Consider the following 14,672-nt stretch of genomic DNA (forward strand, 5'->3'; position numbering starts at 1 on the left):
TGATCTGAGCCGCCGTAGTCCAGGAGCACAGGTGCTCGTTCAGGGCGGGGTAATCCTTGTAGTCTTAGGCATGCTGCTCATACCCGCGGAGGAAGTGGCCCTTGGAACCCACTACTCAGCCAAACATCTTCTGGAAGGTGTGAGACTCTGGCCCCTCCCCCACGCTCAGCCCCGCCCACTAAGCCCCGCCCCCACCCGACCCACCCGCGGGGATTTTCGCTTAAACTGAAAATGAAACCCGGTAAACGTACCTGGGGCTCTCCCAAGTCGAGGCTCCGGACGGGTCCCACAGCCTCAGGTTGGATCTCGGACCCGGAGACTCAGGGCGACCCGGGCTATCCGGAGGGGACAGGGAGGAGTCGTGACCTGCGTCCCGGACTGGGGTTACTCACTGGCTTCGCTCTCGTAGTAGCGGAGCAGCGTCTGCAAGTTCCCTTGGAAAGTCTCTGCGTGGGTCTTGGCGCTTCGTATCTCCCGGTCCCAATACTCTGGCCCCTCCTGCTCCACCCACGGCGCTCGTGGCTCCATCCTCGGACTCGCGGCGTCGCTGTCCAACCGCACGAACTGCATGTAGTCTACGTAGCCCACGGCGATGAAGCACGGCTCCCCGCGGCCGGGCCGGGACACGGTGGTGCTGAAATACTGAGAGGTGACAATGTGTTAGCAGTCCTCACTCCCAGCGCCTCCTCGGCCTCGGCGTCCACTCTGGTGGCGCTTGAGGAGCCCTTCAGCCCGCCACGGCACCGTGGGAGCCCCTCTCGTCTGGCTAAGGCCAGAGCCGACTCCCTCTGCTTGCGGCGAGGTGTGGAGGAAGAGGCGCGGGCGCGAGCCAGGGCTGGGCGCAGCGCTCGCGGGCCAGTGCAAGTTCTGGCAGGCGCAGGCGCGGGGTCGGCGGGCCCAGCACACTGAGCGGCCGGCGCCGCCGGCCCAGGGTGATGAGGGGCTTAGCACCCGGGCCAGCAGCTGTGGAGGTTGCGCCCTGTCTCCCAGCAGTGTCGGCCCGCCGGCGCTGCACTCAAATTCTCGCCAGGTTTAGCTGCCTCCCCGCGGGGCAGAGGTGGGCTCCCGCGCGGCCTGAGCCTCACCGACGGGCGCTGCCCCCTGCTCAGTAGCGCCCGGTCCCATCCACAGCCCAAGAGCTGAGAAGTGCAGGCGCGGCTCGGGACTGGCGGACAGCTACGCCTGCAGCGGCAGTGCAGGATCCACCAGGTGAAGCCAGTTGGGCTCCTGAGCCGGATGGGGACTTGAAGAACTTTTATATCTCGCCGGAGGATTGTATGTGCACCAATCAGCACTCTGTTTCTAGCTTAGGGTTTGTAAATACACCAATCAGCATTCTGAGTCTAGCTCAGGGTTTGTGAATACACCAATTGGTACTCTGTATCTAGCTAACCTAGTGGAGGCTTGGAGGACTAGCACTCTGACTCTGTCTATCGCAGGGATTGTAAATGCACCAATCAGCACTCTGTCAAAATGGACCAATCAGCTCTCTGTAAAAGGACCAATCAGCTCTCTGTAAAATAGACCAATCAGCAGGATGTGGGTGGGGTCAGATAAGGGAATAGAAGAAGGCTGCCTGAGCCGGCCATTTGCAATTTCTTTAGGTCCGATTCCAGAGTGGGGGAGGTTTTGTATTTTGCTCTGTTAGTGCCTTGCTGCTTTTACAAGCTATAACGCGAAGTAGTTTACAGCTTTGCTACTGGAAGGGCATGAGACCGTGAACCCACCTGGGACGAATGAACAACTCCAGACGTGCTGCCTTTGTAGAGCTGTAGCATTCACTCTGAAGGTCTGCAGCTTCACTCTCTTTTTGAGATGGAGTCTTACTCTGTCTCCTAGGCTGGAGTGCAGTGGCATGATGTTAGCTCAAATGCAAGCTCTGCCTCATTTTAGAGTATAGTGGGGCTACAGGTGCCCACCACCACGCCTGGCTAATTTTTTGTATTTTTAGTAGAGACGGGTTTTTCACCGTGTTAGCCAGGATGTGTAGCTTCACTCTTGACAGGATAGACCGTGAGCCAATCAGAATGGAGAAAGTTCCAGATCCATCTAAATGTCTGAAGAAACAAATTCCAGATACACAAATCTTTAGGAACTGTTAACACCGCGAGGGTGTAGGGATTCATTCGTGACATCAGCGAGACCATAGAACACCAATTCCATAACACAGTATCTCGAGGAGTGGGAGCTTGGGAACGAGGAGGGACTGAGAACCCCCCGACCCTCCTCCTGGCGCGGCACAGCGCGGCAGGCTGGGCGGGTCTCTCGCCCCTAGCCACAAAGGCGGTTTCCTTCCCGACTCCGCAGTCTCGGTCAGGGCCAGAGTCCCTGGGAGCAGCAGCAGGAGGAGGGTTCGGGGCTTCATGACCCCGTCCTCGGGATCTGCAGAGAGTCTCAGTCCCATAGGTTGCGACAGGGAGAAGAAACTGGGCATAGGGAATCTGCAAGGCGGACCTCCCGGATCCAGACACCGTTCTCAGGCAGGACCTGAGAGCGGTGGTCCTGCCAGAGGACCTCGGATTTTGCCCTGACCCTTCTCCTGCCCCGAGCGGTCTTTGTCACACTGTCTCCCTGTAGTCCTGGCCCAGGAGCTATGTCATTGGTTCTCAAAAGCTTTGGTTTTATGATCCCTATATGCTCTTAGGAATTAGTGAAGATGCCAAAGGTAATTTTGTTTTTATCTTGTTAATATTTACCATATTAGAATTTAAAACTTTAATAGTTAATTGATCTAGAGTGTTAATAACCCATTACATGTTAGAAATATTTTCATGAGAAATCACTATTTACCAAAATAATACAGCGAGAAGAGTATTTTTTTACATTTTGCATGCTTACAAGTTCTCTTCTGGTTTCTCGTTAGACCAGTGGATTTTCACAGCTGTTTCTGCGTGTAATCTGTTACATTGATTGAAGTTTATGAAAAAAATCCAGCCTCACCCAAACTTGTAGTAGGAATTTTTGTTTTTTTATAACATCAGCAAAGGAATGCCCAAGATAAGGTGAAAGAGATCCAGGAAGCCAGAACTGCCCCAAGTGTGTGGGCATCAGTCCACAGGTAGCAGGACTGAGGCCCGTGGGCCAGATGTCTTCACAACAGTGAGGTTGATGGAATCCCAGATATGCTTGAATATAGTCAGGAGACTGTTTTAGTCTGTGTTATGGTTTGGATCTGTGTCCCTGCCCAAATCTCATGTCAAATTGTATCCTTGTTGGAGGTGGGGCCTGATGGGAGGTGATTTGGGGGCCGTTTCTTGTGGTTTAGCACCATCCCCTTGGTGCTCTTCTCTGATTTTCTCACAAGATTTGGTTGTTTTAAAGTGTGTAGCACCTCCCCTGCCCCCTTGCTCCTTGCTTTGCCTTGTCTTGCCTTCTCATGACTAAGTTTCCTGAGGCCTTGAGGCCTCTCCAGTAAGCCTAGCAAGTGCCAGAATCATGCTTCCAATAGAATCTGAACAACCGTGAGCCAATTAAACTTCTTTTCTTTATAAATTACCCAGACTCAGGTATTTCTTTGTAGCAATGCAAGAACGAACTAATATAGTCTGTTTATGCTGCTATAACAAAACGCCACAGACTGAGTCAGTTAAGAACAGAAATTTATTTTCTCACAGTTCTGGAGACTGGGAAGTCCAGGGTCAAGGCACCAGCGTCTGTTAAAGCCGTCTTGCTGTGTCTTCACATGGCAGAAGATGGAAGGGCAAGAGAGAGGACAAGAGAAGCCAAAAGGGGTGAACCTGCTCCCGCAATGATAGTATTAATTCATGAGGGCAAAATCCTGGTGACACAAACACCTTCCATTAGATCCCATCCCCCAACACCACCGCATTGGAGACTGATATAGTTTGGGTGTTACCCCCTCTAAATCCATGTTGAATTTTAATCCCCAGTGTTGAAGGTGGGTCATGGTAGGAGGTATTTGGGTCATGGAGCAGGATCCCTCATAGATTGGTGCTGTCCTTGTGATAGTGAATTCTCCTGAGATCTGGTTGTTTAAAAATATGTGGCACCTCCCTCCCTACTTCCTCCTGCTTTCACCAAGTGACATACCTGCTTCTGCTTCTCCTTCCACAATAAGTGAAAGCTTCCTGAGGCCTCCCCAGAAGCCAAACAGATACCAGTACCATGCTTGTACAGCCTGCAAAACCATGAACCAAGTAAACCACTGTTCTTTATAAACTACTCAGTCTCAGTTACTTCCTTACAGCAATACGAGAATGGACTGATACAGGGATCCAATTTACAACACATGAGCTTTGCAGGACGCATTCAAACCATAGCAGAGGCTGCTGGGGAAAGTTTGGGGGAGAGATTATAATGAATAAGGCAGAAACTAAGCACGTGAAGGAACAAGACATTTATTAACCTCAGGCAAATTAAGAAGTAAATTTGACAGAGGGAAAGTAATCACAGCTGCTAGCCTAGTTGTGAATACCATTTACACGGTCATAATAATGTAAACACTGAACACTGAGCTAACCAAAATAAGAAAATAACTACATTGGGAGGACAAGGGTATGTGGAACGAAGCTATCCACTACGGATGATAGATAAAAATAAACGGGCCAGGTGTGGTGGCTCACGTCTGTAATCCCAGCACTTTGGGAGGCCAAGGCCGGCAGATCACAAGGTCAGGAGATCGAGACCAACCTGGCTAACAAGGTGTAAACGCGTCTCTACTAAAAATACAAAAATAATTAGCCGGGCATGGTGGCGGGTGCCTGTAGTCCCAGCTACTCAGGAGGCTGAGGCAAGAGAATGGCGTGAACCTGGGAGGTGGGGCTTGCAGTGAGCCGAGATTGCACCACTGCACTCCATCCTGGGCAACAGAGCAAGACTCCATCTCAAAAATAAAATAACAGGCCGGGCATGGTGGCTCACATCTGTAATCCCAGCACTTTGGGAGGCCAATGGGGGTGGATCATGAGGTCAAGAGATCGAGACCATCCTGGCCAACATGGTGAAACCCCATCTCTACTAAAGAAAATACAAAAATTTGCTGGGCATGGTGGTGCGCGCCCATAGTCCTAGCTACTAGAGAGCCTTAGGCAGGAGAATTGCTTGAACCCGGGAGGTGGAGGTTGTAGTGAGCCAACATCAGCCACTGCACTCCAGCCTAGCGACAAGCGAGACTCCGTCTCAAAAAATATTGAAAACAAAAAACAAAGGCGCACTATAAGCACAGTATTTAGAGGAACAGAAGTCACAATAAAAGAATTAGGCAAAAAAAAAAAAAAAAAAAAAAAAAAAAAAAAAAAAAAAGTCAAGCAGGTTGCCTCTGGGGTTCAGGAAATGGCATGTATGAACACTGGAGATGTGTTTCTTCATAACAAGCCTTGTAGATATTTTTAAAATTTTTAAATACTGTCTATATATCCATCTGATGTTTACAAAGACAGGAGAACACTGACTCACTAATTTTTCTATAAAGAATGTCAGGAAGATGGGGTAGTAGTTAGAGGGAGATACGGGATCAGGCAGTGGATTTTTATGGTAAGATTTTGTTTTATTTTAGTTTTGTTGTTTTAATGGGAAATATTACAGCATGTTTGTATGCAGGAATGAAGGAATCAATAGAGTAGAAATTGATACAGAAGAGGGAGGGCCTGGCCATCCATCATCACTGGTGCTGGTGGGAAGGCTGAGGAGACAGGTGCAATGTGAGGATAGTAGTGGGATGATAATGCGGTTCTCACCTGAGTTCTTTTTTCCTAAGTCAAAGAGAAATAAATTCATCACCTCAAGGTGGGAGTGCGGAAAGAGTGGAGGAGAAAGTAGGAAATACTCCTCTCAGGAGATGTGAGAGTAAAGTGATCCAGGAAATGGCATCTGGAGAGTGCAGGGCTTTGGGGGATGGACACTGAGGTCTGTGCTCATCAACTCGGGGGGAGGGGCAGGGGGACAGAGAGTGGCAGGGAGAGAGAGATCTAGCACTCATGCAGCAGTCAGAGAATATAAACAGACTAGGAGGAAATGCAACCAAATATAGGTGTAAGGGTTAGGGGTTATTTTTAATTTGTCATTTATTCTTCCCAGAATTTTATAATGCTTCTACAGTGAATATACGTTATGTCATATATTATACACTTACATTATACTATATCAGAAAAGAAAACTAAAGTTTTAAAGGGAAGGCACAGGGGTACAAAGTGAGGTGTTCAGAGAAAAGAGCTGGAAGTGCGGGGCCCCTGTGTCTCGGCTCTGGGCAATGAACTTGAGCCTTTTCTGCATTCCTCAGGCCACTGCTGTCTATGAGGCCAAGCAGTATCTTTCCTTTCCTTGTGGGGTGTGGTCATTTATTACCATCTTGTCAGCAATTTGATGCTTTTAAGAAGATGCTTTTTGAATTTTGTTATACATGGCATTTTTAGCTTTTTTGGTGAAAGGATTTATTCATGTACTCTAACCACCTTTTCCAGAAATGGAAATTTTAAGGCAAAATAGTTCAGTGAGAACCATTTTGGTCCTAGAATAAAGGATCAATATCTGAGTCTTAACACATGCTCTGGACATGATCTGTCAAAGGTGGGACAAGTGTAAGGGATTTTATGTAATTTATTTTGAAAACATTAATGCACACACAAGAAAATTCAAAAGATATTCAAAAATATACAAAGATAAGTTATTCCCCTTGCACCCCCACCACGTTTGCTTGTCCCTCAGGTCATCTACCCAGAAACCTTCGCAATTAGAAACTTCTCATTTCTTCTCCTAGAAAAATATACCTATGCATTACTGTGTGTTACTATATCAGTAAAGGACACAGACTAGGAGAAAATATTTTCAAACCACATATCTGATGAAAGACTTGTATTTGGAATATAGAAAGAACCCTCAAAACTGAACAATAAGAAAACATTTACCCAATTTAAAAATGGGCAAACATCCGAACAGATGCCTCTCCAAAGATCTACAGATGGCAAGTGAGGAGATGCTCAATGTCATTTGTCATTAGGGAAATGCAAATGAAAACAACAACGATATACCATTTGACATCTACTAGAATAACTAAAACCCAAAAATCTAGTAGTACCAAGTGCTACGAGGATGCCAAATGACAGGAACCCTCACCCACTGCTGGCAGGAATGGAAATGACACAGCCATTCTAGAAGGTATGAGCATTTTCTTTTTCTTTTCCTTTTTCTTTTTTTTTTGAGACAGAGTCTGGCTCTGTCACCCAGACTGGAGTGCAGTGGCAGGATCTCAGCTTACTGCAAGTTCTGCCTCTCGGTTTCATGCCATTCTCCTGCCTCAGCCTCCCGAGTAGCTGGGACTACAGGTGCCCGCCACCATTCTCGGCTAATTTTTTTGTATTTTTAGTAGAGACGGGGTTTCACCGTGTTAGCCAGGATGGTCTCGATCTCCTGACCTCATGATCCACCCACCTTGGCCCCCCAAAGTGCTGGGATTACAGGCGTGAGCCACCACACCTGGCCAATATGAGCAGTTTCTTATAACGCTAAACATAAGACTTGCCATACAACACCATGATCACACTCCTGACAATAAATTTGAAAACTTACTTTGCATAAAAACCTGCATGTGAATGTTTGTAGAAGAACACCCCTTATCCATGGACTGCACATAGCGACTTCCTTCCAAAGACTCCATTATGGAAAAGGGAAAGCTAGAAAAGGAACTTGACAGGGGAGAAACTGGGAAACACTACCTTAGGCAGGTGATGAAGGTTGACATCATCAGTGATAAATCAAGTGGGTGGCGTGTACCCCTGATGTGCTGAGAGTGGCATTTTACCTCTGTGCTGTTCCTCCTCAACACCCATAACCCCAACCACATTCAAGTCAAAGGACATTCCACAATATGCCTGACAAATACTCCTCAAAAAATGTCAAGGTCATCAAAAACAAGGAAAATCTGAGAAATCCTCACAGCCAGAGGAGCCTTAAGAGACATAATGGGATTAAATGTAATGTGGTATCCTAGATGGGATCCTACTGCCCTCAGGATGAAATGGTCTTATCCCAGGAATTAACTCTGGATTCTCTAATCCTGGGGTGGGGGAGGGGAGGGGAGGAGAGGCCCTGGAGCTTTGGCCGAGGAAGATGAGGGAAGCTCCTGGAGAAGCCAAAATAGTGCGGAAATCATGACATGAAGGGAACAGAGGCCAGTGTAGTGGAGGGAGAGGAGTCAGATGGGAAGGGGTCAGTTTAGTGGACACCTGTGCAAGAGGGATGGGTTCTGTTTCCAGGGAGGCACACGGGCTTCCGGCTGAGGGATTTGGCAGAGGTCTCTGTTTTTTCAGCTGGATGGTAATTGCATGGGTGTTAGCTCTATAACTCATCGGTAGGCTACACTTAAGTTTTAGGAAGTTTTCTGTACTGATAGGAATACTGTAAGTCAGAAACACACATGGAAGAAATGGGAAAAGAAGAGAAGATGAGAGAGAGAAGGTGATGAAAGGCATTCCCCCTTTTCCAGAGCCAGAACCCCCAAATGCTGGGTGTCACGGAGAATCAGGAGAGGAGAGGAGAGTGAGGCCTGTGCCACCACAAAGTGGCCAGCCTTGGTTCCTGATTCCAGTGTTTCCAGGCACTTCTCCATGCCACAACCTAATGATCCTTTCCAAGTCCAGCCCCAGCAACCTGCAGTCACAACTGTTGACTACGTACATCTTTTGAGACAGTAGGAACTGCTGCAGTGACCACAGGGCTGCTGGCAGTGATGGGGACACAGTTCCTGTAGGGTCAAGGGTGGGTGTGGCATAGGAGCTAAAGACTGTATCAGTTTACAGTGAGATCAATGATGAGTTCAAGCCCAGGCATCTTCTCAATATCCCAAGGGAGGTTTCTCTCCACCTCCCCAGACCTCAAGGACCCAGGTGTCCAACCACCATCACCCTGGACACCAAGGATGAACCCTTCTCCAGGGCGTCAGATCACCCACCCTCAGAGAGCCTGGAAGGCGCCCCTCCTACTCTGAGATTCCAGGACCCTGGTGTCTTGCTCTTTTCTTCCCTTCTGGGGACCTAAGCAGATAAAGGCCTGTTGTTCAGATTCCTCAGACCTTGCCCCTCTGCCACCTCAAATCCCTGAGATTAATGGTCCTGTGGTCCTGAACTCAAATCTAATTTTGGGCCCTGCCACCTGGCTACAGAGTTTGGGGGTTGTGGGCCAGGAGAGGCCCCAGGGACTCCACAAGCTGAGCCAGGGAGAAATGGGGAGCATCATCAAATTCTGGAGCTAAAACTGGGATGAGGAAGACTTTTTACCATCTCGGCATCCTGTGACCTGGCCAGGACTCCCCTTCCAGAGTCTAAGAGGCCATGGTGGCAGCTGGTGGTCAGATTTTGTCTCTTCAACATGGGGCTGGTTGCCAAATCCAGAGTGCCAGGGGACCCTGCAAGACTTGCTGAGTGTGGGGCTTGTGACCTGGGATAAGCTAGTATATTAGTCTGTTTCCATTACTATAAAGGAATACCCGAGGCTGGGTCATTTGTAAAGAAAAGAGGTTTATCTGACTCATATTTCTGCAGGCTGTACAAGAAGAATAACACCAGCATCTGCTCAGTTTCTGGTGAGATCTCAGGAAGCTTAAACTTATGGCAGAAGGCAAAGGGGGAGCTGGCCTGTCAACACAGTGAGAGCAAGAGCAAGAGAAATGCCATGCTCTTTTGAACAACCAGCTCTTCCATGAGGCTTTGGAAGGCCTCAACTCAGTTGGCCCCATCGTACTTTTCATTTCTCCCTCACTTAATCTGACTCTTCCAGAAAGGTAGCTACCTTCATTCTATGTCCCCTTCCTATCATCTTATCTATCTTCCTATTACTATCTTCCCCAGCGCTTACGCCCACCTGCCCACACATATACCAAGTTTATTATCACATTTATTTATCTAATTGTAACTAGAGTGTCCCCATCCCCTACCAAGTGGAATGTTTAGCTCCTTTCTGACAATCTAAATCTTAATTAGCCGGGTGTGGTGGTGGGTGCCTGTAGTCCCAGCTACTCAGGAGACTGAGGCAGGAGAATCACTTGAACCCAGGAGGTGAAGATTGCAGTGAGCTGAGATCGTGCCACTGCACTGCAGCCTGGGTGACAGAGGGAGACTCCATCTTAAATAAATAAATAAATAAATAAATAAATAAATAAATAAAAAATAATAAAATAAATCTTTATATTTCCTTCAAGGCCAACATCAAAAGCCTCTTCTTTGAAGCCTTCTCTGACTAAACACTAGCTGTTTCCAGAATTCTTGTGGCCTCCAATCTGACCAAAAGATTTAACATCAGATTATTTATTATAAATGTACAGATCTTAATATTCCATTATATGGTCTGTGCATATTATAGACCCCTGCCCACTGCACTTTGGGTCTTAAAACCCATTGGTTGGCTAATTCACTTATTAAAGAACTCAGTAAATGAGAATAACACCTTGTCTCTCTTGACTCCTGGTCCAAATCTCTTGCAAATCGGCCACACCATAGTCTGGAGCAAGAGGACTCAGGTACAGTTTGGTTGGTACCTTACCTTCAAAAGTTCAAGTGCTGGCTGCCAAGACTTCTTCTCCAACTCAGAGATCAGGGTCCCAAGCTGGACCACCTCCTCAGAACCCTTGATGATATGGCTATTCCTCCTTTTGGTGAGTTCCTGCTCTAGCCCTACCAGCTGCTCCAACAGGTACTGTTCCCTTTTTCTCAAAAACTGATGGCCCTGTTCAAACACTGATACAATGTCTTGCCTGTGGTTCTGAAATGTCTACAGTAAATGCAGAAAGAGAAAAGTGACTTCTTTGAGAGGCTAGGAAACACCAGAACACGTGTGAGATCTTCTGAGGATGAGTTCAGAACAGAAATCTCTTTGATCACTCTCCCCCTCCCCATTCCTCAACACCCCCCCAAAACACATACCCCTTCCTCTCCCTAACCTATGCCCCACTACTGCCTACACACACACCGCTGCCCCTATACACACACATTCATACAGAACATTTACTAGAGACCTCTCTTACCAGCAAGGCCTGAATCTCATCTCCCACAGATTGAGAATTCTGAATCCTATCCTTGTTTCTCTTCAGAATCTTCAGATGGTTTAGAATTTTGCCCTATGAAAATAAACATAGTCTCAGGGCGCGGTCATTCACGCCTGTAATCCCAGTACTTTGGGAGGTCGAGACAGGTGGATCATCTGAGGTCAGGAGTTAAAGACCAGCCTGGCCAACGTGGTGAAACCCTGTCTCTACTAAAAAATACAAAAATTAGCCGGGCCTGGTGGTGAGCGCCTGTAATTCCAGCTATTTGGGAGGCTGAGGCAGGATAATCACTTGAACCCAGGAGGCAGAGGTTGCAGTGAGTCAAGATCGCGCTGCTGCACTCCAGCCTGGGTGACAAGAGCAAAACTCTGTCTCAAGAAAAAAAAAAAAAGAAAAGGAAAAAGAAAATAAACATGGAAAGTCTCAAAATCAAGATGAAAATGGCCTCAATGAAGAAAGGGAGAGGCAAAGTGATTCCAGAGTGAAATCAGACTGCATTTGACCCTATGTAGTTTAATAATGGTCGTGTGGAACAATTTCCATTCTAGTAAATAAGGAAGATACATTGAGTGATAAATTGGCCTAGAGCAATTTCTTAGAAGTAAGATAAAATAATATTGTATTATGATTACAACTAACAAGACTTATGGTATAGTTTCTAATTTATATTTACACTGTCCGTTTCTACCAAAAATCAGACAATTAAAATGAAAATTAATTAATAAAACAGAAATAGAAGATGGGTGCAGTGGTATGTGCCTATAGTCCCAGCTATTTGGGAAACTGAGGGTGAAATGTCTCTTGAGCCCAAGACTTCAAGGGCATACCTTGGCAACATAGTGAGACCCTGTCTCGTAAAAAGAAAAAAAGAGAAACAAAAAATTAACACGAAAAGTCAAGGAAAGCATACATGCCAACTCCAAATAATAATAATAATAACTATTATTAGTTATTATCAATAATAATATTATTAATAACTATATATTAGTAATAATAACTATATAGTATTAATATATAAATAATAACTATAATAATAGTTATTATTGTAGAGATGGGGTCTTGCTATAGCCCAGGCTGTTCTCCTGTTCTCAAGCTATCCTCCCGCCTTGGCTTCCCAGTGTTGGGATTACAGGCATGAGCCACCACACCTGGCAGCAACTCCAAATTATTAAGAGGATGACTAAGTTGGCAGGCAAAGAGAAAAGGGAAACAATGAACTGCCTGATGTTTCTTTTTTCTTTTCTTTTCTTTTTTTTTTGAGACAGAGTCTCACACTGTTGCCCAGGCTGGAGTGCGATGGCACAATCTTGGCTCACTGCAACCTCTGCCTCCTGGGTTCAAGAGATTCTCCCGCCTCAGCTTCCCAAGTAGCTAGGATTACAGGTGCATGCCACCATGCCTGACTAATTTTTGAATTTTTAGTAGAGATGAGGTTTAATTTTGACCAAGCTGGTCTTAAGTCCCTGACCTCAAGTGATTCACCTGCCTTAGCCTCCCAAAGTGCTAGATTACAGGTGTGAACCACCATGCCCAGCCTAATGTTTCTTTAGCAGATAAGAAGAAACATAATAGGACCCCAGAGGAAATAATATTTTCCTTGTTACTAAATTCTGAAAGAAAAATTATACAGATTTCATACAGGGTGAAATATTCTCAAAAATATTTTTACAACAACTATGTACATACCACTTGAATCTGTATACTACAAGAGCTATCAGGAGTGCTGGTGTTCTGTATCACTGATAAGACTTGATCTGAACCTCAGAGATGAAACCATCAAGGCAATGTGATAGACCTTCTTCCATAAAAGATATAAAACCAAACCAGCTTTATTATCCAAATGCAAAGGGTAGTACTTTACCAAGAATCTTCCATGCTAAATAACTTGAACTGTCACTTATACCTCTTAGAAATGCTATTATATTTTTTAAAAGATAAAAAGTGTTGGTGGGGATGTGGAGAAAGGGGAACCCTGATACACTGTTGGTGTAAATGTAAACTGGTACAGCCATTATAAAAACAGTAAGAAGTTCCTCAAAGAATAAAAACAGAACTACCATATGATCCAGCAATCTCACTTCTGGGTATTTATAGTCCATATATTCCCCATGTTCTTTGCAGCACTATTCACAATAACCAAGATATAAAAACAACCAAAATGTTCATTGATGGATGAATAAAGAAAATGTGGTATATACATACAATGGAATATTATTCAGCCTTAAAAAGAAGGAAATTCTGCCATTTGTGACAACATGGATGGACCTTGAGAATATTATGCTAAGTGAATATGCCAGACACATACTGTGCGACCTCACTTATATGTGGAATCTAAAACAGTCAAACTTATATAAACAGAAAGTAGAATGGTGGTTGCCAGGGGCTGGTGGGGGCAGGGAATGGAGGGTTGATGGTCAAAGTTACAAAGTTTCAGTTATACAAGATAAAGAAGTTCTAGAGACCTACTATATAGTATAATGCCTATAGCTGAAAACACTGTATTATATACTTCAAATTTACTAAAAGAGTAGATCTTTGGCTAAGTGTTCTTATCACACACACAAATAAATAATGATAATAACAAGAGGGTGTGTGGAAAGTTTGGAAAGTGATAGATACGTGTTTTTGCTGTGATGATGGTTTCAGAGGTGTATACTTATCTACAAACTCATTAATTGGTATACATTAAATATGTATAGCTTTTACATGTCAATTATACCTCAATAAAGCAATGCGAAAAAACTGCACCTTATCCTGAAGGTATCATAGAACTTTCTGGCTAAAAGAACAGAGCTGGGCTCCAACACAATTCTTACCTGACAAGATTGTGCAGCCTTTTCTAGAAGAACAGCAGAATGGTGCTTGTGTTCTCAGGACTCCCAACACATCAAACATAACATCTCTTGGTCATCCTTTGAAGTCGTAATGGAGTTTCTCCAGATGTCGCCTACACAGCTTCTCTGCTTTTTGCTCAGGTGGTCTTTCCTCTCTGGGTTGTCTCTCCTCATCTACCTTCATCCTCCAAATGTTCTCCACCAGCCTGGCCATCTGCCACACATGGCAGATATTTTTTCTTAAAAGCTGTCTTGCACAGAGAACAATATAATGGCTGCCTAGTAGATTCACAGACCTTAATGATGCAGTGGTAGCAAAAGACATGACCACAGTCAATGGTCACTGGGTCTCTCAAGTTGTCAAGACAGATGGAGCACATTATCTCATCCTCCAGATTTCTCAGAGGGGAGGCAGCAGTCGTGATCACTATGCTCAAGTCCTGCAAAGAGTTCACTCTCAAAGTGAGAAATCACTTTCTAAGAAGACATGAAGAAAACAAAGAAGTTGTGAGTTTAATAAACATCAAAATGGAACCCATGAGAAAATAGTTTCTGTGTTCAAAGTGCTCCCAACCTTTTTTCTCAAAATCCGAAGTCCCTTCCAGAGCACTGCTCAGAACAGGTTCTGGCTTGCAGTGTTAGATGAATGTTAATTTTAGGCAGCTAGCTCTGCTGTAAGCATTTCAAAGGGTGCTTATATATGTAATTTTTTATTACATAAATGTAATAAAAGACATACTCTGTCTCGTTCTGTCGCCCAGGCTGGAGTGCAGTGGTGCAATCTCTGCTCACTGCAAGCTCCACCTCCTGGGTTCATGCCATTCTTCTGCCTCAGCCTCCCGAGT

The 14,672-nt window shown here is 45.4% G+C and overlaps 1 pseudogene; it reads right to left on the reverse strand.

Annotated features, from left to right (window-relative positions):
* LOC108522548 (HLA class I histocompatibility antigen, B-52 alpha chain-like) overlaps positions 1-14,207 on the reverse strand; it is a 15,719-nt pseudogene extending 1,512 nt beyond the window's left edge.
* Positions 14,208-14,672: the final 465 nt, after the last annotated feature.

This window comes from Rhinopithecus bieti, unplaced genomic scaffold (genome assembly GCF_001698545.2).
Source record: "Rhinopithecus bieti isolate Rb0 unplaced genomic scaffold, ASM169854v2 scaffold_64503, whole genome shotgun sequence".
NCBI classification, from domain to species: Eukaryota; Metazoa; Chordata; class Mammalia; order Primates; family Cercopithecidae; genus Rhinopithecus; species Rhinopithecus bieti.